This window comes from Lithobates pipiens, unplaced genomic scaffold (genome assembly GCF_037356315.1).
Source record: "Lithobates pipiens isolate NorthernLeopardFrog02 unplaced genomic scaffold, aLitPip1_a1.2 Scaffold_8, whole genome shotgun sequence".
Taxonomy (NCBI): domain Eukaryota; kingdom Metazoa; phylum Chordata; class Amphibia; order Anura; family Ranidae; genus Lithobates; species Lithobates pipiens.
Window position 1 is genome coordinate 379,483,320 of NW_027507903.1, and position 23,539 is coordinate 379,506,858.

The 23,539-nt window shown below is 45.8% G+C and overlaps 1 long non-coding RNA gene across 1 annotated transcript in view; it reads left to right on the top strand.

Annotated features, from left to right (window-relative positions):
- The window catches only part of LOC143964103 (uncharacterized), a 120,730-nt gene that overhangs the window by 62,029 nt on the left and 35,162 nt on the right, over nucleotides 1–23,539 (top strand). The window lies entirely within an intron of this gene.

Sequence of the window (23,539 nt, forward strand, 5' to 3'; positions counted from 1 at the left end):
AGTGGTAACTGCACCTCAACCCCCAAATAACGGAACTGGGAGACCTTCTTTAAGGGTACCTCCGGTGGCAAAGCAGGATCATAGCCGGGGGATAACGGGAGAAGCACGGACTTATTCCAGTTTACTCTAAATCCTGAGTATGCACCAAACCTAGAGATCTGGTCCAGTGCATTCCTCAGTGAGTCCCCTGCGTCTGCCAAATATAGGAGCATATCATCAGCATAGAGGGAGGTTTTTTCCTCCCTGTTATTTATCTTGCAACCCTGGATTCCTAAGTTCGACCTTAAGCTCGCCGCCAGTGGCTCAATGGCTAGGGCAAACAGGGGCGACAATGGACACCCCTGCCGAGCGCCCCTTGTAATCTCAAAAGGATCTGTAATAATATTATTCACTTTGAGCCTCGCCCTCGGCCTAGTGTACAACAATTTCGCCCATGCCACAAATCTCGGGCCAAAGCCCAACCGCCCAAGGACCGCTAGCAAATGGGACCATTCAATGGAATCAAAGGCTTTATGCGTGTCTAAGGACACCACTACTCGCGTGTCCGGATCCTGGCCCTCCGACTGAAGAATGGTAAACAGACGCCTAAGATTGATCGCCGTCGATCTCCCGGGTATAAAGCCCGTTTGATCCGGATGAATAACAGACGCTATCACCCTATTAAGTCTCAGGGCCAGAATTTTTGCCAATATTTTGGCATCAACATTAATCAATGATATGGGTCTATAGGATTCACATAGCTCATGGTCCTTGTGTGGCTTCGGTATCGGTACAATAAGCGCCTCCCTCAGGGATTCGGGAAGCTCCCCCTATTCCAAAGCAGCTATAAACATTTGCAACAATCTGGGGGCCAGACCGTCCGCAAACGTTGCGTACCACTCAGCCGGAAAACCGTCCAGACCTGGCGTCTTGTTCGGGCTGAGGGCACGAATTGCAGCGAGTGTCTCCTCAACAGTGATGGGAAGTTCCAAGTCCTGCACCGCCTCCACCCCCAATTCTAAGAGCGGAATGGGGGCTAGGTAGTCACGCACCTCTTCCTCCCCATAGTCCACCCTAGAAGAATACAGTTCAGAATAAAATTGCACAAATGCCTGCGCTATTTCTGTTTGTGTGGTACATAAGGTCTCATGCTTGTCATATATACGTGGGATAGAAGCTGGGGTTTGCTGCGAGTGGGCCAGGTATGCCAACAGGCTACTATTCTTATTACCAAATTCAAATATGCGCTGCGCCTGATATAGAAGTTTTTTCCGGGTCTTTTCTACTAAGACAAGATCTAAGTGGCGCATCCCTTCCCTCCAACTTCTATACGTATCGGAATTTGGGGTTTGCTATGTATTCCACCTCTGCATCTGTCACCTTCCTTTCTGCCTCCATGAGTTTCCACTGCCTGTCTGATCTAAGTTGTTTAATAACCCCGGCTACCGAGCCCCTAAGTGTGGCCTTAAACGCTTCCCAGGTGACTCCAACAGGGGCCCCTGCCCGGTTGTCAACCCAGAAGTCACCAATAGACGACTGAGTAGACCTCTCGAAACTCTCCTCCTTGAGCCACAATGGGCTCAACCTCCACACCACGTACCCTCTCGGTCTCTCCATGTCAAAGGTGACCATAAGTGGGGAGTGATCCGAGACAGCACGAGGCAGATATTGGGCCTCCAACACTCTCGGCAGCAATTCATTGGACACGAAACATAAATCAATCCTAGCAAGAGTATTAAACGTGGTGGAGTGACAAGAGTAAGCTCTAACATGTGGGTTTTTCCACCTCCAGGCCTCCACCAGGTTATATGACCCAACACACTGAGCCAACGGGGAACCATGCCTAGGCGCCATTCCAAATCTGTCGGCATCAGGTGCTAACACCACATTCATATCCCCCGCAAGAATAATGGGACCTTCTGCAACTCGGAGAGCAGCCTCCATGATTGTTCCCCATATTTCTATAGTAAAAGGGGGAGGGGAATGTATACCGCTATAAACGTATACACTCTGTTGTCTAATTCCAACACCAGAACCACAAACCTACCCATAGGATCCGTTTTGACCACCTTAGTATGACACAATGTCTTGGAAACCAAGACCGAAACCCCTCTGGCATAGTTGGAATACGTAGAGTGGAACGCCCTGCCCACAAAAGCCCTATGAAGGGCCAATGTCTTAGATCAGGGGTTGACAAATTTGCTTGGAATCTAGGAGCCAGCTAAAAAAGTTAGGAGCCAAGTCCGTGACGGCGATCTGGACCTGTCCCTGGCCTGACATGGAGACGAGTGAGGGGAAGATAGCGCCCCCAGCCCTTCACCTGTCTCCAAGTCATTGCCCATAGCTATTAGAGGGACATTTTTATTTTTTTTATTTTTTTCAAATGACGATTTTTTTTTAAATTGCATTTTAGTGTAAATATGAGATGTGAGGTCTCTCTGACCCCAGATCTCATATATAAGAGGACCTGTCATGCTTTTTTCTATTACAAAGGATTTTTACATTCCTTGTAATAGGAATAAAAGTGACACACATTTTTTTTTTTTTAAAAGAACAGTGAAAAAAAATAAAAATAAAAGTTAAAATAATAAAAAAAAAAAATTTTTTTTAAATGTGCCCTGTCCCGCCAAGCTTGCGTGCAGAAGCGAACGCATATATGAAAGCAATGTTCAAACCACACATGTGAGGTATCGCTGCGATCGGTAGAGTAAGAGCAATAATTCTAGCCCTAGACCTTCTCTGTAACTCAAAACGTGCAACCTGTAGAATTTTTTAAACGTCGCCTATGGAGATTTTAAAGGGTAAAAGTTTGTCGCCATTCCATGAGCGGGCGCAATTTTGAAGCATGACATGTTGGGTATCAATTTACTCGGCGTAACATTATCTTTCACAATATAAAAAAAAATTGGGCTAACTTTACTGTTGTCTTATTTTTTTTTATTAAAAATTTCCCCAAAAAAAGTGCGCTTGTAAGTATGCTGTGCAAATATGGTGTGACAGACATTATTGCAACGACCACCATTTTACTCTCTAGGGTGTTAGAATAAAAAAGAAAAAAAAGTGTATATGTATGTGTGTGTGTGTGTGTGTGTGTGTGTGTGTATATATATATGTATATATATATATATATATATATATATATATATAGTGTGTGTGTGTATATGTATGTAATGTTTAGGTGTTCTAGTAAATGGAAGGAGATCTATTAGCATTAATGGTTGTAATTCCAATGGCCACCACAAGAGGGCGCCAGATTCCAGAAGGAATAGGATCACAGAAGGGAATAGCTAGCATCACAGAAGGCCTCAAAGCCGGGGGCTCAATTACCGGCCGCCGGCGGCGCGGCCCAACGCAATCACGCTGGGGGGGGGTCCACGGAGACAGGATACCCCCAGCTGTGCTGCCCCAGGCGCCAGTCGCTAATTCTAGTCGCCAATGCGACCTGACGCCCGGGTTTTGTCGAGCCCTGTCTTAGATCCCGTCAGGTGTGTTTCCTGGAGAAAGATTACACTTGGGTTATGTTTTTGGATATATTTGAATACTAAGGCACGTTTAATCTTGGAGTTGAGGCCTCTCACATTCCACGATATCAGTTTAAGTGATTGCATGGTGAGTGAGTACTAAAATCAACAAGTAAGGAGCATGACAGCGGCTATAAATGGTGTGTTTGGGATCCACATAGAGCGGGCAGAGCATCCCACCCCACCCTCCCATGCCTCCTAATGCAGTATAGAGCAGCAGTAACAACTCCCCCCAAAATAGGGGGGGCACATTCAAACTCCACAATACAAACATGTTATAAAAAATAGTGCAAAAGTCAGAAGATCCATCTGCAGTAAACTGTGATCCATAACCGTGGATCAGAACTTCCCCACCCCCCACCCTGCCCGTAGCCCCAAACAACCCACGAGCCTGTACCCCCAACTGCAAACCAATAGACATGTTCACCCCTGAGAGGGGAATACTTTCAGTCCAGCCGGACCGGGGGATCAAGGGTGGGTATGTGATTCCAAAAGAGCAAAGTACAGACCGCGTCGCTAGCAGGATTTCTCCCAGCCTGCCAGGCTGCAGCAACAGTGCAAGTGCAGCAATACTTCAAGTGTCAATGCCATGTGAGCTTTCTGGTGTATCATTTATCAGGCAATCACTGGCTGGACATCTTTCGCCGTCCTCCAGTTCCACAACAGGTATGTCAGTGTTTATCAAGCCGGGCCCAAGGATTCAATCCAGTTGTTGGCCTCCCTGGGTGATGTAAAGAACTGCGTTTTCCCTCCCTGGACCACACGTAATCTGGCCGGGTACAGCATGCTGTATGGAAGGCTTCATTCCCGCAGCCTCATTTTCACACTCTGAAAGGCCACCCTCTGCTTCTGTGTCGCAGCCGAGAAGTCAGGGAAAATAGTTATCCGGTTGTTGTTATACAGTATCTCAGGCATGTTGCGGGCCTTGCATAGTATGGCTTCTTTATCTCTGAAGTAGAGAAAGCGAGCTAGTATGGGTCTAGGATACCTGCCAGGTTGTTGTGCCCTCAGTGGGACTCTATGAGCCCTCTCAATAGCAAAGAGGTGAGAGAAGCAGTCTGTGCCAAAGGTTTGTTTAAGCCAGGATAACAAACTCTTCTGCTTGCTTTCCCTCAGAACCCTCCGGGAACCCCAAAAAGCGTAGGTTATTCCTTCGAAGGCGGTCTTCAATGTCCCCCAATTTGGCCTCCTGGGACTTGCAGTCCGCCGCAGTATCTCTCACCTGCACCATTAATGCATTGAGGTCATCCTCCACTGTGCTGATGCGATGCTCTGCTTCACTGACCCTCTGCCTGATTTTCTGGACATCATCTTTCAGTATAGCAAAGTCTACTCGGATGGTTTCTATCTGGGTAGATAGCGCCGCATGGCAGCTTTTAATAGTGTCCATGATTTGAGCCAGCGTGGGTTCTTTTACCTGTGCACCGGAGCCTCCTTCCTCAGCATCAGGCGGAGGGGATGGCAGGGGAGTAGCCAGAGGATCCGTGAGATCAGGCCAGTCTGGGTCCCCCTCGGTGTCCCGGCCCGCATTCAGCTCCGCTGCGCCATGTGTCCCTGCACCCATCCGGGCGCCATCTTGGCTGGCCTCACGTGCGAACCGGGCCAAACGGTCCGCGGGCTTGCCACCCACCCGCGGGCCGTATTTGTTGACCATGCTCATGTGCCCGGTGTGTTCCCGGATCGAGTGCACTGCTCAGCGGGGCGATCCCGGTTCTCAGGCTGGTCAGGATAAGTTAAGGATTTCGGCGCGGTCAGGAGCTCTCACGAACAGGTCTTCACATACCGGAAGTCGGCAGACCCTATAACTTTTGTGCAAACCAATCAATGCACACTTCGGTTTTGTTTTGTGTGGTGTTGTGTGTGTGTGTGTGTGTGTGTGTTTTTTTTTTTTTTTTTTGTGTTTTGCCAAAAATATTACCAAGACATTTTTGTTTTTTTAAAACTGTTGTGTGTTTTTTGTTTTTTTATTTATTATAGCAAAATTGATGCGCTTTTTGTTTTATAGTGCAAAAAATAAAAACCGCAGAGGTGATCAAATACCACCAAAAGAAAGTTCTATTTGTGGGAAGAAAGCACGTCAATTTTGTTTGGGTACAGCCGTGCAATTGTCAGTTAAAGTGATGAAGTGCCGTATCAAAAAAAGTGGCCTGGTCATTTACATAGTTAGTCAGGTTGAAAAAAGTCCATCCAGTTCAACCACAAAAAAAAAATCATACAATCCCATATACTCAATTCTATACCCACAGTTGATCCAGAGGAAGGCAAAAAACCCCAGCAGAGCATGATCCAATTTGCTAAAGCAGGGGAAAAAATTCCTTCCTGATCCCCAGAGAGGCAATCGGATTTTCCCTGGATCAACTTTACCTATAAATGTTAGTACCCAGTTATATTATGTACACTTAGGAAATAATCCAGGCCTTTCTCTACTGAGCTGGCCAGAACCACCTCTGCAGGGTGAAAAATCTTCTGGGGTTGAAGTAATGAGAAGTACTTAAAAGGGGAAGTGATGTAGAGAAAATTATCTACTTTGAGTTGAGGTTAAGTGGGATTTTTTTTTTTTTTAGCCTGCACACGAAAGCAAAATGGTGATACCACACAGCTGCTCTGTACAAACAGGAGGTGATTGGAGCTTCTCTGTCCTAATTTTCTGCTATTTGCCAGTGCACAGGGCTCAAAATAGTGGAGGGCAGGGGGACATGAGCATTGTCACTACTTCTGTGGCCAGCACGGACAGGCCAGGCCCGGGCATGTCTGGAGGGATGCTGGGGCTTAAAGGGGGTGTGGTTTGAAAAAAGAAGAGAAAAGAGAGAGAGTAGGCCCAGATCCTACACCACAATAGAAATATGTATATTCCAGAAAGGTTAACATTCAGCAGATAAAGATACTCCAAACACCTGGTGTTGGCACTTCAATCATCCCAGCACCATTGTTGGTATGGTATCAGGATAATTGAAGTGCATTATTTCTATTATTACATTGTAATATAAATTTGTTCAATTCACCATAATGCAGAATCAGTGGGAGTCCTGAGCTTGTCACCTGCCACCAGGTGTCCCCAGGCAGTGGAGTCCCTCCTTACACCAGGTGTCCTTATTCAAAAAAAAAAAAAACAGGAAAGTGGGAATATCCCAGGAAACGATAAGACCAGGACAAAGGTCCAAATCCCAGGAAATTTGGGACAGTTGGCAACTATGCCGGAGATGCCAATGCAATGGTAGGTCAGCCAATTAAACAAAGAGCTGATGTCCTGCCAGAAAACCACTACCCATCAGGATATGTAACGGAAGTGACATTCTGGCACAGCCATCTTGGTACACCTGCAGTCATCCGCAGTAAACCTACAGTCAGGAGGTCCTCTTTTTACACCCACCAAAGTCTTGCATTTCACACTGACACCCATAACACAACGTTGTACCGGTAAATTGAGTCAAATACAGTATTTGGAAGTCTGTGCAACTGTTTTGATGTTGAATTTTAAAAGCATCTGCAAGCCTCCTGATCTTATATATATATATTTTTTTTTTTGTCAACATACACAAAGGTTTTAGTTTTTTTTTTTTCCTAACTTCGAATGTAAGTTTATATAGGGTTATCGCAACATTGATCAATTTTAGCCATGGAGATTTCAGTGATGTCTGTGACCCCTTCCATGACAACAGTATGGTTTTCCTTGCATAAAAGTGGAGGATGCAAAGGAACCTTTTGGCATGGGTTGAAATGTGGAGGTCCCCAAAAATTTCCAGTAGGCAATTCTTGGGCTCCAAAATGTTTGGGAGGCCTAATGCTGATGATATGAAAGTCCCCACTTCTTTCCAGAATTGCTGGACTATTGAGCAGATCCAAAAGCAGTGCAAAAAGTCTGCCGTTTGGCCACAGCCCCTGAAAACATTCTGTTGTGGGTGTCAGTCCCATTTTATGTAACCTGCAAGAGGTTAGGTGGGAGAGATGAAAAATGTTAACGTTGATGATGCTGTCCCTAGATGATATCACTGACGTTTTATGTTTCGCTAAATTCTGTCCAATCTTCTGTAGTAAGTGTAGAGTCCATAAGGGTACATTTTGTTTGGGCCATTGGGAATCTGGGGTTGCTATCAGTCATAAGGGTAGCTTAGTATGTGGAGATGAGTTTATTGGGATCAGGGTGCCGCAGTACTTTCTCTAGCTGAGGTATAGCTATAGGGTTGCCCAAGGAGCCAAATTGGGCACGTAAAGCATGCCGAAGTTGGTAGTAGAAGAACATATATGAGCGTGGTAGATCAAAGTCAGCCTGCATTTGTTGGAAGGATTTAAATCCCTGTGAGGTCGTATAGATGACACAGGTATTTAACTCCCTTGGTGTACCACCGTTGAGGGTCAGGCAAAGAATACAGTTCTTTAAAGGTGGAGTTAAACCACAGAGGGGTTTTGGGAGATTTTGACCATGGTTCTTTTGTAATATTAGAGACAATTTTAAACAGAGAGAGTGAGGTATTTAGCATAGTTGTACTGGGGCAAGCTGGTGCCTGGCCTCTGTATATGTGTGGTGTCTCCAGTGAGGAAGCAATGGCTCCCTCCAGGGCCAGATTAAGAACATCATGGGCCTGGTGCTGAGGATTTTGGTGGGGCCTTTTATAAACAATAAATAAAAATGCAAACTATTTTTTGTTATAACAAATTAAATTAAAGAGAGGGAAGATGAGAGCGAGCGAGAAAGGGGATGAAAGAGGTGTGAGGCGTAAGGGAGGATGAGAGAGAGAGAGAGGATGCACATGAGCATGTGTGGGAATGACATCAACGCAGCTTGGCCAAGGCAAGTGACCGAAGGCACAGAACCCAGAAGAAAGACCGGGTGAAGTTGGAAGTGCCCGGGTCCTGCCGGATTGATCACAGCACAGCACTGGGGGGCTCAGTCTGACAATTTAAGTGTACCCTAATGTGCTAATATGCTGGACATACTTGTACATTATGGCATAACCTTACCCCAGGGCCTCTAAAAAGTAGTAATGTTAGAAAAGTTTACTACCGCTTTAATATCACAGGAGCCTCTCATGGGGGCCCCCTACCGACCCTGTGGCCCTTGGGCAGTGCCTAAGTGCATAGTTGTCAACATTTCAAAAATATGTTCAGGGACGCTTTTTTTTACAAGTGCTATATTTAGAGTAGCTGACATCCCCTATGTTCCTCTATACATTACAATAGTAATTACAAAATGAAATGAGTACTAATAATGGGGCAGAACAAATATGAGGACTGTGAGATTTCCTTTAGTTGAACTGACAAAAGTTCCCATTCTAGAGCTGGTAACATTGAGGATATTCAGTATAATTTTAAATAACAGTTTTTGTGGGTAAGAGGCATAGGGGAGGAGTACGGATGGTATAAAAGTGGGAAGTATGTGCAGGTGAGGGAGAGGAATGTGGAGGATCTAACAGTGGGCACGGTGTACAGGAGAGGAGTGTGGAGGGTATGGCAGAAGGCATTATGTACAGGAGAGGAGTGTGAAGGGTATGACAGTGGGCAGTATGCACAGCAGATGAGTGTAGAGGGTGTGACATTGGGCACTATTTACAGGAGAGAAGTGTGGAGAGTAGAACAGTAAGCAGTAATTTCAGGAGAGGTGTGGAGGGAGGGTATGACGGTGGGCACTATGTATAGGAGAGAAGTGTCGGAGGTATGGTAGTGGGCACTATGTATAGGAGAGGAGTGTGGAGGGTATGACGGTGAGTAGTATCTACAGGAGAGGAGTGTGGAGGGTATGACGGTGAGTAGTATGTACAGGAGAGGAGTGTGGAGGGTATGACAGTGGGCACTATCTATAGGAGAGGAGTGTGGAGGGTATCACAGTGGGCACTATGTACAGGAGAAAAGCGTATGACAGCAAGCACTATGTACAGGAGAGGAGTGTGTAGGATATGACAGCAGGCGTTATGTAAAGGAGAGAAGTGTGGAGAGTATGACAGTGGGCACTATGTATAGGAGAGGAGGATGAAGTAATCTGGGAAGGAAAAATGTAAAGGTTTGTGGAAGGATGTTTAGGGACTGCGTAGTGGTTAAGCGGGCCATGCATGGATTGAAATTACACCAATTAAGCAGAGACCAGCCATAGTCGATCTATGTATAGGCTAGCTGGTTTTACACAAATCAATCTATTATTACTTGAGTACAACCAGCCTGTCAGGTTTTCCCCAAAACAATCAGTGCTGCCAGCTATAGTTGGCAACACTAATCATTGTATTCACTGGCAGAACACAATAACACTGCGGGAGTGATTGCCCCATTCACAGGTCAGCAGGTGAGAGGGTGTGTGGGGACAGGCTGGAGAGAGATACTAGTCAATCCCTGGGTAGGCACTGGTTAGTATCAGAGCCAGACACACACAGGTTACATACGCCATGATCGTTAGAGCGAGAGCAATAATTCTAGACCTCCTCTGTAACTCTAAACATGTAACCTGTAAAAAAATGTAAAGCATCGCTTAGTACACAACAAAAAATTGTGTAAAAATGTATGTATTGTTTATGAATGAAACTGTTTCTTTCCAAAAAAAAGTTTGAAAAATTACTGCACAAATATTTGGTAACATAAAAAGTTGCAAAGACCACCATTTTATTCCATAGGGTGTCTGCTAAAACAATATATAATGCTTGAGGGTTCTGAGTAATTTTCTAGCATAAAAAAAAATGATGATTTTTTACATGTAGGAGAGAAGTCTCAGAATGGGCATGGGTGGCAAGGGGTTAATTATCATAAGTAATATAAAAATAATTATTATAAGCATGTGAGTTCATCCTCTCAGTCTGCTGCAGAGTGTTCCAGCTTGTATTTAAACTGGTCGCTCTGTATGTAGCTTCTGACGGGCTGCGCAAGCAGCCCTGTATCTCCGGAACCATAGATGATAGCAGCCCCATATTTTAACCAGTGCTGGAGTGCCTACCCCCCAAATGTGGGGTCTCTGTTACTCCTGATCGCCGAGCTACAATCCTCGCAGTCAATCTGTTTTTTATTTAATTTTTTTTGGGCAAATGGGCCTATCTTGAGAAAGGGGCCTGGAGCTGCAGCTCCTATAGCCCCTATGTTAATCGGGCCCTGGCTCCCTCAGTGGATGTGCAGGCATTGGCTGCAGCAGGGTGCAGCCAGTCATGGATATGTACCAGCTGGGAGGCTAAATATAGGTAGAAGTTAGGGAATGCTAGTCCCACCAGGTGTGCGGCAACCACAGTGTTTCCAACGCCACTCTTTGGGGGGGGGGGGGGGGCTACCATTCCACAGAAATGCCGTACATATGGTGTCAATTCTCTTACAGCTAGATCGAGGTATCCTACATTGTGCGTTCGCTAGTGTGTATATATAGCAGTTTGGGTAGATACATAATTTTTAGGATGTTAGCCCTTCCCATTAAATCTAAGGGAAGGTCCATACATTTAGTCTGTGCTAGTAGTTGGGTCAGCAAGGGACACAGATAATGTTGAATGTAGGTAGATAAGGGTTAGGGATGCACCGAATGGGTTTTGTGGTGCCGAAACTGATACCGAAAATAAATCTTCCTTGATCCCAAAAACCGATACCGAAACAGCACCAATACCGACATTTACTGTTTTAAAAAAATATTTTTATACAGGAGATGGTCAGAGACTGGGGACATGGTACGGGAGATGGTCAGAGACTGCGGACATGGTACGAGAGATGGTCAGAGACTGCGGACATGGTACGAGAGATGGTCAGAGACTGCGGACCTGGTACGGGAGATGGTCAGAGACTGCGGACATGGTACGGGGGGAGATGGCCGGAGACTGTGGACATGGTACAGGAGATCAATGCAGCCTGACCAGTGCCCATTATATGCAGCCTCACTGTGCCCAGCAGCCTACCAGTGGCTGTCATGTAGCCTGTCTGTGCTCACCAGTGCATATAAACACACACACACACACACACACACACACACACACACACACACACACACACATTATACACACACACATATTACACACACATATTACACACATATAACACACACACACACACACACACACATATATATATAAACATATGCGTATGATGGAGGTTGCGCTAACTTTTGTTTGCTACAATGGTGTCTTATTTCCAAGGGCAAATAAAATACACTGATATGACTACCAGCTAAACCAGCTAAACCACCACTTTTGCAGGTGATAAAATCAAAAAAGAAAAAACAATATATATAAAAATATGTCTGTGGTGCCACCGCTGCAGTTTGTGTCTGTTAACCAGACCCTTGACTCCTGCACCGGTGTCACCAAACACAACCTATCTTGCTCCAACTACAAACAACTAAAGTATTCCAACCCCAATAATCATATTAGAATTTATATACAAAACCTGTGAAAAAAACATCCACAATAAATAATTTCAATAGTGTGAAAAATATGTGAAACAAACTACTTGCTGCTTACTCTATAACATAAACAGTATATGCCACAATAGGTTCCAATACACCATCGATGTTACAAGTGCTTAAAATATCTCCTGTAAGAAAAATTACAAGTGCTTAAATATCTCCTGTGGGAAAAAGTGCTGCGTGCATATAATACATAAATCTAAACAGTCTCTTCAATGCTGAGGATTTTCCTGATAATGTTTCTATCTCCACCCAAAGTGTCAGCTAGAGACAAAGACCAAGTGCTTCACCACCACCGGAAAGATTGGCCACTCACCAGACCTAGTCTGTGTTATCGCCTTTGGTTCATTTAAGGATAACCATTCCTTCACTGGTCGCATCAATGGTTTCTCCCCAAGGAAAGTACTAATATGGCTCAAAAATGTATTTAAAATAACGTTTAAAATCAATCAGATGTGCACTCACATGGACCAGTGCCCCAGCCGGCACTAAGCTTGTCCAGCAATGTACGTGGATGTGGGAAACAAATTCTACCTCACCCTCCGTTCACAGCCTTCAGTGGTGTCCCATGGATGCACGAAACTCTGTTTGAACCCCGCTATTTGGAAGAGAGCAGAGCATGCTTTAAACCTTTCTGGGATCCCTGTTATGCGTGGATGGGGAGAGGAGAACGAGGAGGACAACATTATCCTGGATGATGAGCAGGAGCCTGGCCACCACAGCACTTCCAGTTTAGTGCAAATGGGGGGCCTGCATGCTCCAGTGTTTTAACAGGGACCCCCGTATAAAAAGCATAAGGGTCAAGGACCAGTTCTGGGTGGCAACGTACTTAGACCCCTGGTACAAACACAAAATGGCAGAAATGTTACCACCGTCAGAGGGCTGTCAGACTGGAGCACTTCCAGGCCTTGCTTCGAGAAATGCTGCATTCTGCTTTTGCGTGCACTGGCAAAGGAGCAATTCCCACTCCCAGAGAAAGAGTTGCGGGTACCAATCCAACAGCGCCTGCAAGAAGAGGGCGGTTTGAAGATGTGTTGGTGACTTCTGATATGAGGTCATTCTTTCAGCTGACCCATCGACGGGTCTCATCCGGATCCAGCATCAGGGAACGCCTAGACCGACAGGTGTCCAACTACATCAGGTTAACGGCCGATGTGGACGCTCTGAGCAGTGATGGACTACTGGGTGGGCAGGCTTGACCTCTGGCCAGCGCTTTCCCAATTTGCAATAGAATTGTTGGCTTGCCTCTCGTCCAGTGTCCTGTCTTAAAGGACGTTCAGTGCAGCAGGGGGGATCGTGACCGATAAGCGCACTCGCCTAGCTCACAACAGTGACTACCTCGCATTTCTGAAAATGAATGAGGCATGGATTTAACACATGTGACCAGTAGACCATGTATATCTCTATAAACAATTTATTTAATCGAGCACACAGACCTTTTTTCTACATTTGGCTCACTTCTCCAAAAAAAGCACACCGTACTATATACTGTTTGAAGAGGTTGAGCGGTGTCATATTTTTGGGGCCCAGCAGCGAGTTGCTGGTATCAGTGCTGGTGTCGATGCTCTATATCACGGTGCTGGTGCCAGTGCTCTATATCACGGTGCTGGTGATCATCTTCTGCACCCTCTTCATAGCCTACCCTGACCTTTCCTCTCGTCCATTGCCTTCATGCGCTCCTGAAGTCCTGAATTGTCAAAATTTCACATATAAAAAAAGAATGCTTGTAGTTGTCGATCCCAGATTCACTTCATACATGTTATGTCAGTGGCCATGTGGTGGGACTATGTGTGCACAGCTAGTAATTATATTGTGGCTGGAAATATATGACCTGTAGGTTTTCAAAGTTCGCCTGCTATTGAAGTCAATGGGGCCCGCTGCGAACTTTGCGGTTTGCAAACTTTCGACCGCGTTTGCGGTTCGCGTCCCATCGGAAGTTCGTCCATCTCTGCGGACAAGCTTAGTGCCGGCTGGGGCACTGGTCCATGTGAGTGCACATCTGATTGATTTTAAACGTTATTTTAAATAAATTTGTATTTGCTTGCTACACTATGATGGTCCTTTGCATGTCTTTTTGAGCCATATTACTGTGTTTCCCCGAAAGTAAGACAGTGTCTTACTTTCTTTTTATCCCCAAAAGCCCCACTATGTCTTACTTTCGGTGTATGTCTTATATTGGAAAAAAATTGTCGAATTTTTTGTTTTAACCATAAAATTAACATTTATTAACAACCTGAACAGTATTGTATTCACCACAAAACAGTTTTATAAAAGGAAGTGCCAAGAATGTCTTGTTACAACATTGCATAACATGTAAAACAATGAAAAATGGTAAGAACGAACAGTGGAATACTGGAAGATAAAACAGATTTATGTGTGATACAGTACCACCTGCTGTATTTAATCCAGGGTGACACCTGCTGATACCCACTGGGTTACATACAGCAGATGATACCCCAGTATGCCAGTGTGTATGTTTTACTGATGTATGATTAATACTGTGTGCATTACCGTATTTTAAGCAGGAGGCGGCAGTGACAAGTGCAGGGGACGGCGCGGTGACGTATGGAGAGGGGGACGGCTCAGGCGTGGGCAGGAGGCGGCGTTTATTAAGATCAGAGGGAAATGGCAGACGCGGCGACGTATGGAGAGGGGGACGGTGCGGACGTGGGCAGGAGGCGGCGCGCAGCTAGATGAGGGAGGCGGCAATACCCCCGTGTTTCCCCGAAAGTAAGACGTATGTCTTACTTTCGGGGTACGGCTTATATTAGCCGACCCCTCTGAAACTCCCGATACGTCTTACAATGGGGGGTGTCTTACTATCGGAAACACGGTAGTACTTTCCTTGGGGAGAAACCATTGATGTGACCAGTGAAGGAATGGTTATCCTTAAATGAACTAAAGGCGATAACACAGACTAGGTCTGGTGAGTGGCCAATCTTTCCGGTGGTGGTGAAGCACTTTGTCTCTAGTTGAATAGTAAAAAGGTTAAGTCTGAGCATGTAGGCCCTTTGCAAAATAATCTGGAGTGGGTGACTGGGGACAAAGAAGGCTAACTTATTAAATACTTTCTTCAGCTCTGTGTATACAAAAGAGCATGGGGGAGCTCATATCCATAATGGGGGTGGTACTGACGCAGCCCCAAATCCACAATGGCTTAAAAGTGATATGGTCCAGAAATATTTGGACAGAATAAAGGTGGATAAAGCACCTGGACCTGATGGCATCCACCCACGGATCCTAAAAGAATTGAGCTCTGTCATTTCAAAGCCATTGTATCTAATTTTTAGGGACTCATTAATTGACAGAAATAGTACCACTGGATTGGTGCAGGGCCAATATGGTGCCTATATTTAAAAAGGGATCAAAGTCTTTACCAAGTAATTATAGACCCGTTAGTTTAACTTCTATAGTTGGGAAGATACTGGAGGGATTAATAAAGGACCACATAGATGAGTTCTTTCAGGAAAAAAATATTTTGAGCAACAGACAGCATGGATTCATGAAAGACAGAAGTTGTGTGAGGTGGTAAGTAAAAGCTTGGACAGAGGGGTGGCGGTGGACGTGATCTATTTGGATTTTGCAAAAGTGTTCGATACAGTTCCCCACACCCGGCTCATGAGTAAGGTAAAGTCTACAGGTTTGGAAATATCAGTTTGTAAATGGATAGAAAACTGGCTAAAAGACAGAATTCAGAGAGTCGTGGTTAATGATTCTTACTCTGAATGGTCTAAGGTTATCAGTGGTGTACCCCAAGATTCAGTGCTGGGACCCTTACTTTTTAATATCTTTATAAATGATATTGGCTCTGGGATCAAAAGTAACATTTCCGTGTTTGCAGATGACACCAAGCTATGCAGTGGAATAACGTCCTTTACAGGATGTCTCCAATTTACAAGCCGACCTCAATGCTCTGTCTACTTGGGCGACTGTGGCAGATGAGGTTTAATGTTGAGAAATGTAAAGTTATGCACTTGGGGGCTAAGAATATGCATGCTTCATACATGCTAAGGGGGTACAACTGGGGGAATCGATAGTGAAGGATCTGGGGGTTTTGGTAGATCATAAGCTCAATAATGGCATGCAATGCCAAGCTGTAGTTTCCAAAGCGAGCAAAGTCCTTTCCTGTATTAAGGGAGGTATGTACTCCAGAGAGAGAGAGATATAATTTTGCCCCTGTTCAAATCATTAGTAAGACCTCATCTGGAATATGCAGTTCAGTTTTGGGCACCAGTTCTCAAAAAAGGATATCGGTGAACTGGAGAAAGTGCAGAGAAGGGCAACCAAACTGGTAAGAGGTATGGAGGAACTCGGCTATGAGGAAAGATTAGAGGAATTGAATTTATTCACTCTTGATAAGAGGAGATTAAGGGGGGATATGATCAACATGTACAAATATATAAGGGGTCCATATAGGGAACTCTGTGTCGAGTTATTCACTTTACAGTCATCAAAGGGGGCACTCTTTACGTCTAGAGGAAAAGAGATTTCATCTTCAAATACGGAAAGGTTTCTTCACAGTAAGAGCTGTGAAAATGTGGAATAGACTCCCTGCAGAGGTGGTTCTGGCCAGCTCAGTGGATTGCTTTAAGAAAGGCCTGGATTATTTCCTAAGTGTACATAATATAACTGGGTACTAACATTTATAGGTAAAATTGATCCGGGGAAAATCCGATTGCCTCTCGGGGGGATCAGGAAGGAATTTTTTCCCCGGCTTTAGCAAATTGGATCATGCTCTGCTGGGGTTTTTTGCCTTCCTCTGGATCAACTGTGGGTATATGGGATGGTATGATATTTAATATATATATATATATTAAATATATTATGTAGGAAGGCCAGTATGGTGGCCTGAATTTATGGGAGGAGCCCGGAGGGTATTTAACCAGCCCGCTTGCCTGTGGTCTTGTCGGTTTCCGGTGCGCGGCACGACGTCAGTAGGGCGACTCTTCGAAACTCGTTAGCGTCCGTGAGTTACCGCTTCGTAGTTGTTCGAGGTCCTCGTTCCCGTTCGTAATTCACGTACTAACGCGTAGATTCGGCTGTCGCAGGTAGGGTTTTTCGGTTGACTTGTCATTTCATACATTATAAATGTCTCGTCACTAAACCTCGATATCAAACTTACGAGTTATTCGTAAAACCCTACACACAGCCGCGACGTCTGTCTACTACTCGTAACGTTATCATACTAAACATTTCGTTCGTGTTTGTGTACCTCACACCGACGCAAAGACACAGCTTAGTTTAGGCGTGTCTCACTGTTTTTGCTCCACAGACTAATCGATGTTTCTTGTGGATTTGATGGACACCGGCCAGTGCCATGTCAAGGCCGAACCATGTCAACCATTTCAAACCATTTCAGATAATTTCAAATCATTTCACTCTCACCTACCGCGCTCCGATTCGAATCCAGTCGCATCCACAATGCACCGATTCGTCCCGGTGTGCCCCAGTTGCTTTTCGGCCTCATTTCAGTACATGCTCCAGAGTCCCATTTGTCGAGTCACCGACTCATGCCTCTGTCATGGTAAATCATTTCACTGTCACGTATCACGTTCCGATGCGAATCCAGTCGCATCTACCATGCACCAATTCGTCCCGGCGTGCCCCAGGTATTTTTCGGCCTCATTTCAGTACATGCTCCAGAGTCCCGTTCGTTGTCAGTCGCAATCGCAGCACGACCGATTCGGGTCTCTGTCATGGCAAACTTTTGTCACTCATTTCACTGTCACTTACCGCGCTCCATTTCGAATCTAGTCGCATCCGCGATGCACCGATTCGTTTCAATGTGCCCCAGTTGGTTACGGCCTCATTTCAGTACATGCTCCAGAGTCAGGATTCATTATCAGTTGCAGGTTTCGGTTCTCTGATTCATGACTCTGTCATGGGAAATCATTTTCACTGTCACGTATCACGCTCCGATACGAATCCAGTCGCATCATGCACTAATTCGTCTCGGCGCGCCCCAGGTATTTCAGCCACGTTTCAGTACATGCTTCAGAGCATACACGATTAACAGATAGTCGCAACAGCGGCATGATCGATTCGTGCGACGCGACCGGCTTATGCCTCTGTCATAACAGGTTTTTTCATTAAATTGACCGTCATATACCGTGCCCCGATTCGAATCGGTCGCATCTGACATGCACCGATTCGTTCCGGCGTGCTCCAGTTGTTTTTATTCGTACGACCGATTCATATCGGATTCATTCCATACACATCCAAGAAACAACTTCTTGCAAATCGCTGCTAGCATGCACCTAAGCATACACTCCCTGCAATCATTGCAAACACATCCCCAGGCACAGACTTCTGGCAATCGTTGCAAGCACGCATTCAAGCGTGGACGTCTTGCAGTCGTTACAAATACGCATTCAAGCGTAGACTTCTTGCAATCATTGCAAACACGCATTCAAGCGTAGACTTCTTGCAATCATTGCAAACACGCATCCAAGCGTAGACTTCTTGCAATCGTTGCAAGCACGCATCCAAGCGTAGACTTCTTGCAAATCGTTGCAAGCACACATTTGAGCATAGACTTCTTGCAATCGTTGCAAGCACGCAGTCAAGCATGGATGTCTTGCAGTCGGTGCGAGTACGCATCCAAGCGTAGACTTCTTGCAATCGTTGCAAACACGCATCCAAGCGTAGACTTCTTGCTAGCATTGCAAGCACGCATCCAAACATAGACTTCTCGCAAATCGTTGCAAGCACACATTCAGGCATAGACCTCTTGCAGTCATTACAAGCACGCATTCGAGCATAAGACCTCTTGCAATCATTGCAAGCAGATGTCCAGGCACAAGCTTATTGCAATCATTGCTAGCAGGCAGTTCTGGCTGGCTCAATAGATTGCTTTAGGAAAAGCCTGGATACTTTCATAAATGTACATTATATAACAGGGTACTTATATTTATAGGTAAAGTTGATCCAGGGAAAATCCGATTGCCTCTCGAGGGATCAGGAAGGAATTTTTTCCCCTGCTGTAGCAAATTGGGCTATGCTCTGCTGGGGTTTTTTGCCTTCCTCTGGATCAGCTGTGGGTGTAGAATTGGGTGTGTCGGGTTGTGCGATATTTTATTTGTTTGATTTTGTGGTTAAGACTGGATGGACTTCTGTCTTTTCCAACCTGGCTACCCATGTATCCTACCACAACTCCTTGCAATCGTTGCAGGCACGCATCCTGGCATAACTCCTTGCAATCGTTGCAGGCACGCATCATGGCATAACTTCTTGCGATCGTTGCAGGTACGCATCCTAGCACAACATTTTGCAATCATGGCAAGCACGCATCCTGATGTAACTCCTTGCAATCGTTGCAGGCACGCATCCTAGCATAACATCTTACGATCATTGCAAGCACGCATCTTGGCATAACATCTTGCAATCGTTGCAAGCACGCATCCAAACACACGTTCAAGCACAACTCCTGCAGTCTTTGCAAAGCACATGCGGTAACAAGAATTTCTCAGAGTCACCACGAACACATCTCCAGTGACAAACTCCCGTGCAATTGTCACAAGCACACGTTCAAACACAACTTTTGCAATCATGCCAAGGCTCGCGACTTAGCATAACCTCTTGCAATCATTCTTGTGCTTGCACATTCTCAGTGGCACAAACTGGCTACACGTCGTTTTCAGCAGCACTTAATTGGCCACTTGTCCCCTGTGGCTTTTCTTACAAGCCACTCACCGTTTCCTATCTGTCTGTCTCTCCCTTAGGACAGTTGAGTTCAACTTCCGTCCGGCACCAGGATCGCGTTGACACACGCAACTGGCTTCTTCCTGTAACACGCTCAGGCTATACCTAGCCAGCGTTCAGCATTTCTTATCCTTACAGGGCCCGGAGAGCCATCTGTCTTTACGGCCCGTACAGTAAGATCCCCACTACGAGGCATCCAGAGGCATCAGCCCATAGCCAACGGCAAACGCTCGCCCATCACAACTGCCATCTTTAGGGACACATAAAATCCTCGCACATTCCCCAGTCTAGTCATCCAAGCGGCCATCTACCTGGCCCTTTATGGTTTGCACGGCCTAGCCAATTATCGTTAGTAGCACTGGCAGCCAGGTTCGACACAGACACCACCTGACGAATGATCAAATCTGCAATACGGGCCATTCCCCAAGGTCAATCTTTATGTCATGCCTCCTGGTCTTCCTCTCACGGACGCAGGACCCCTCTCAGATCCTTGGTTTAGATACCGTGGCATTAGCAGAGCTATCAACGTCGGAAGGTTCCTTTCTGCATGGATTGGTATAGCGATCTTTATACCATCTACGATGCCCCTGTCACCCCTGGTAGTGACAGATGCCGCAGCCTCCACAGGCTTCGCTGCAATTTTTGGCCACCACTGGCTTACAGGACCATGGCATCAGGGATACTCCTAAACCCCGGGTTTACCTGGATTTCCCCCCTCTTCAAGCTATACCCGGTCATGACAGCCTCTCGACTCTGGGGTCATGTCAGGACAGGACAGGTCGTGGCTTTCACCACCGACAACTGGGCCGAGGTTCATCTTGTTGATAAAGCCAGGTCTGGACCGCTCTCGGTTGTGTCCTTCCTGCGCAGACTGCTGCAGTTATCTTGGCCGCACCAGTTTAATGTCCATTGTATGTTCATTCCAGGCCTTCAGCAGTCCCGCAGGCCAAGTTCTGCATAGTCGTCACTTGGCTCGCTACCAACACCATTTCATCCTCCACCTTGCAGTGTCTAAAAACCCAGCAATCTGGCTCCAGGATAGACGTCCATTTCTATAGAACAAGCAGTGCTTGGTGTCGAGTAACCATACTCGACTAACTACTGTCACTCCTACTGGAACGCGTAATCTATAGTCCCCTATTGCCTTTTCGTGCTAACACTTGTGTACCTGCCAGTTTCCCAAACACATGGGGTTCTTCTACGCAGCCTACATCTCGACCCCGGTCCATACCGTGGTCACTCTTTAGTATTTGAGCAACCTTGGCAGCATGTAGGCATGGGTCCCAAGTCACGTCATTGAGAGACTAAGCAGTTGGAACCCTTCCTACCTTCGCCGTTACATCCCCAATCCTCGGGTGGAAATGGCACAAGCGTTCACCAAACCTGCTCAACTAATTAAGCTAAAACTAATAAAACTACACCCCTACCTGAATGTTTTTGCCCCCTTATTTTGGTATACCGACCATCAGACCAGGGCACACTTCCGGTCCATTTCATGTTGTTAATCTTATGGTAAGTCTATTTGTTCATATCCGTATCGGCCATAGGGCTTCGACCATAAATATATATATGTGTGTGTGTGTGTGTGTGTGTGTGTGTGTGTGTGTGTATATTTAGCCGCGTGGGTATTTGTAAGGAACTGCTTACGGACCAAGGTACACCCTTTGTGTCCCGGGTTATGAAAGAACTATGCAAGTTGTACAAAGTGACACAATTGCGTACATCTGTGTATCACCCCCAAATAGATGGGTTGGTTGAAAGATTCAACAAAACCCTAAATCAAATGTTAAAGAAGGTGGTGGATAGAGATGGAAAGAATTGGGACTGTCTAATACCCTATCTGATGTTTGCCATTAGGGAGGTACCCCAATCCTCTATGGGTTTCTCACCCTTCGAGTTGCTCTATGGGAGACACCCAAGAGGGCTGCTGGATATCGCCAAGGAAACTTGGGAAAATGAGAGTTCTCCTCACAAGAGCGTGATTGAGCATGTCGCCCTGATGCAAGATAGAATTGCACAGGTAATGCCAATCGTAAAGGAACATTTGACCCAAGCGCAGTTAGCACAGCAGAGTGTACAACCGTGGGGCCAAGACCCGTACTTTTTCCCCGGGGGATAGGGTCTTGGTGCTAGTCCCTACGGTTGAAAGCAAATTTCTGGCCAAATGGCAAGGTCCATACGAAGTAATTGAAAAAATTAGTGAGGTGAACTACAGGGTTAGGCAGCCAGGAAGACATGCAGGTAGGTTAATTGGCTTCTGTCCAAAATTGGCCCTAGTATATGAATGGGGACCTTAGATTGTGAGCTCCTTGAGGGTAGGGACCAATGTGAGTGTGCAATGTACAGGGATAGGGGTAGACACTCACTCAGGTTGAACTGGATGGACTGGTGTCTTTATTCAACCTTACTAACTATGAAACTATGAAAGCTGGAGCAGATCTATCACGTCAATCTGCTGAAAGCCTGGAGGGATAGGGAATCCCTAGTCGCAGAGACTTTGTCACAAGCACAGCCTGATTTGCTTAGTTCCGGAGGTTGGAATAGCACCTTATCGAAACCCCAACAACAGGAGGTTAAAGAGTTTGTACTTCGTAACAAAGAGATTTTCTCTGAGCTTCCGGGACAAACATCTGGCATAGAGCATGACATTATCACCCCGCCAGGAGTAAAACTAAAACCTTATAGAATACCAGAGGCCGACGGGAGGCAATACGTGGGGAGGTTCAAAGGATGCTGGAATTGGGTGTGATAGAGGAGTCCCAGAGTGACTGGTCCAGTCCTATCTTACTAGTGCCCAAACCTGATGGGAGCTTGCGGTTTTGTAACGATTTTCGACAATTAAATAAAGTTACAAAATTTGACATCTACCCCATGCCGCGTATAGATGAGTTGATTGACTGGCTGGGAACAGCCCGATATATGACAACTCTTGATCTCACCAAAGGGTATTGGCAAATTCCCCTGGCCGAGTCAGCCAAGGAGAAAACTGCGTTTGTAACCCCAGATGGGGCATTCCAATATAAGAGAATGCCGTTTTGGTTACAGAATGCACTGACAACATTCCAGCGGAAAATGGATAAGATTCTGAGGCCCCATCAGAAATATGCTGCAGCTTACCTGGATGATGTGATTATCCATAGCACAGACTGGGTCTCACATTTGCCAAAAGTACAAGCAGTCCTAGACTCTATCCGGGAAGCTGGGTTTACGGCCAATCCAAAGAAGTGTACCATTGGACAGGAGAAGGCCAAATATCTTGGGTACACTATTGGGAGGGGGGTGATAAAACCCCAAGTCAATAAAGTCGAGACCATACAGAGTTGGCCACATCCCAACAGCAAGAAACAGGTACGAGCCTTTCTGGGAATCGCTGGCTATTATCAACAATTCATTCCCCATTTTGCTTCTCAAGCTGTGCCCCTCACCAACCTGACAAAAGGGAAAGAGTCTGTCATGGTTAAATGGTCCCCAGAGGCTGAAGAAGCATTTCAGTCCTTAAAAACAGCCTTATGTAGCCAGCCAGTGTTGTACTCACCAGACTTCTCTAAGGACTTTGTTGTACAAACTGATGCATCAGACGTTGGGTTAGGAGCAGTGTTATCCCAGGTCTGGAACGAGGAAGAGCACCCAGTCATTTACCTCAGCAGGAAGTTGAAGTCCCATGAGGTAAATTGCGCTACGATTGAGAAGGAATGTTTAGCAGTGAAGTGGGCTCTAGATTCCCTTCGGTACTATCTACTAGGTAGGCACTAGTGACTGATCACGCTCCTTTAAAGTGGATGGCTCAAAACAAGGAGACCAATAGAAGGGTAAATAGGTGGTTCCTGGCCCTACAGGAATTTAACTTTACAGTTAAGCATCACCCTGGTGTTAAAATGGGGAATGTGGATGCTTTGTCTCGGATACATGCGTGTCTGACTGCTTGTGTTACAACCCCAAGGTTGAAACAAGAGGGGGGGGTATGTGGCAGCACGCAGGTAAAGTC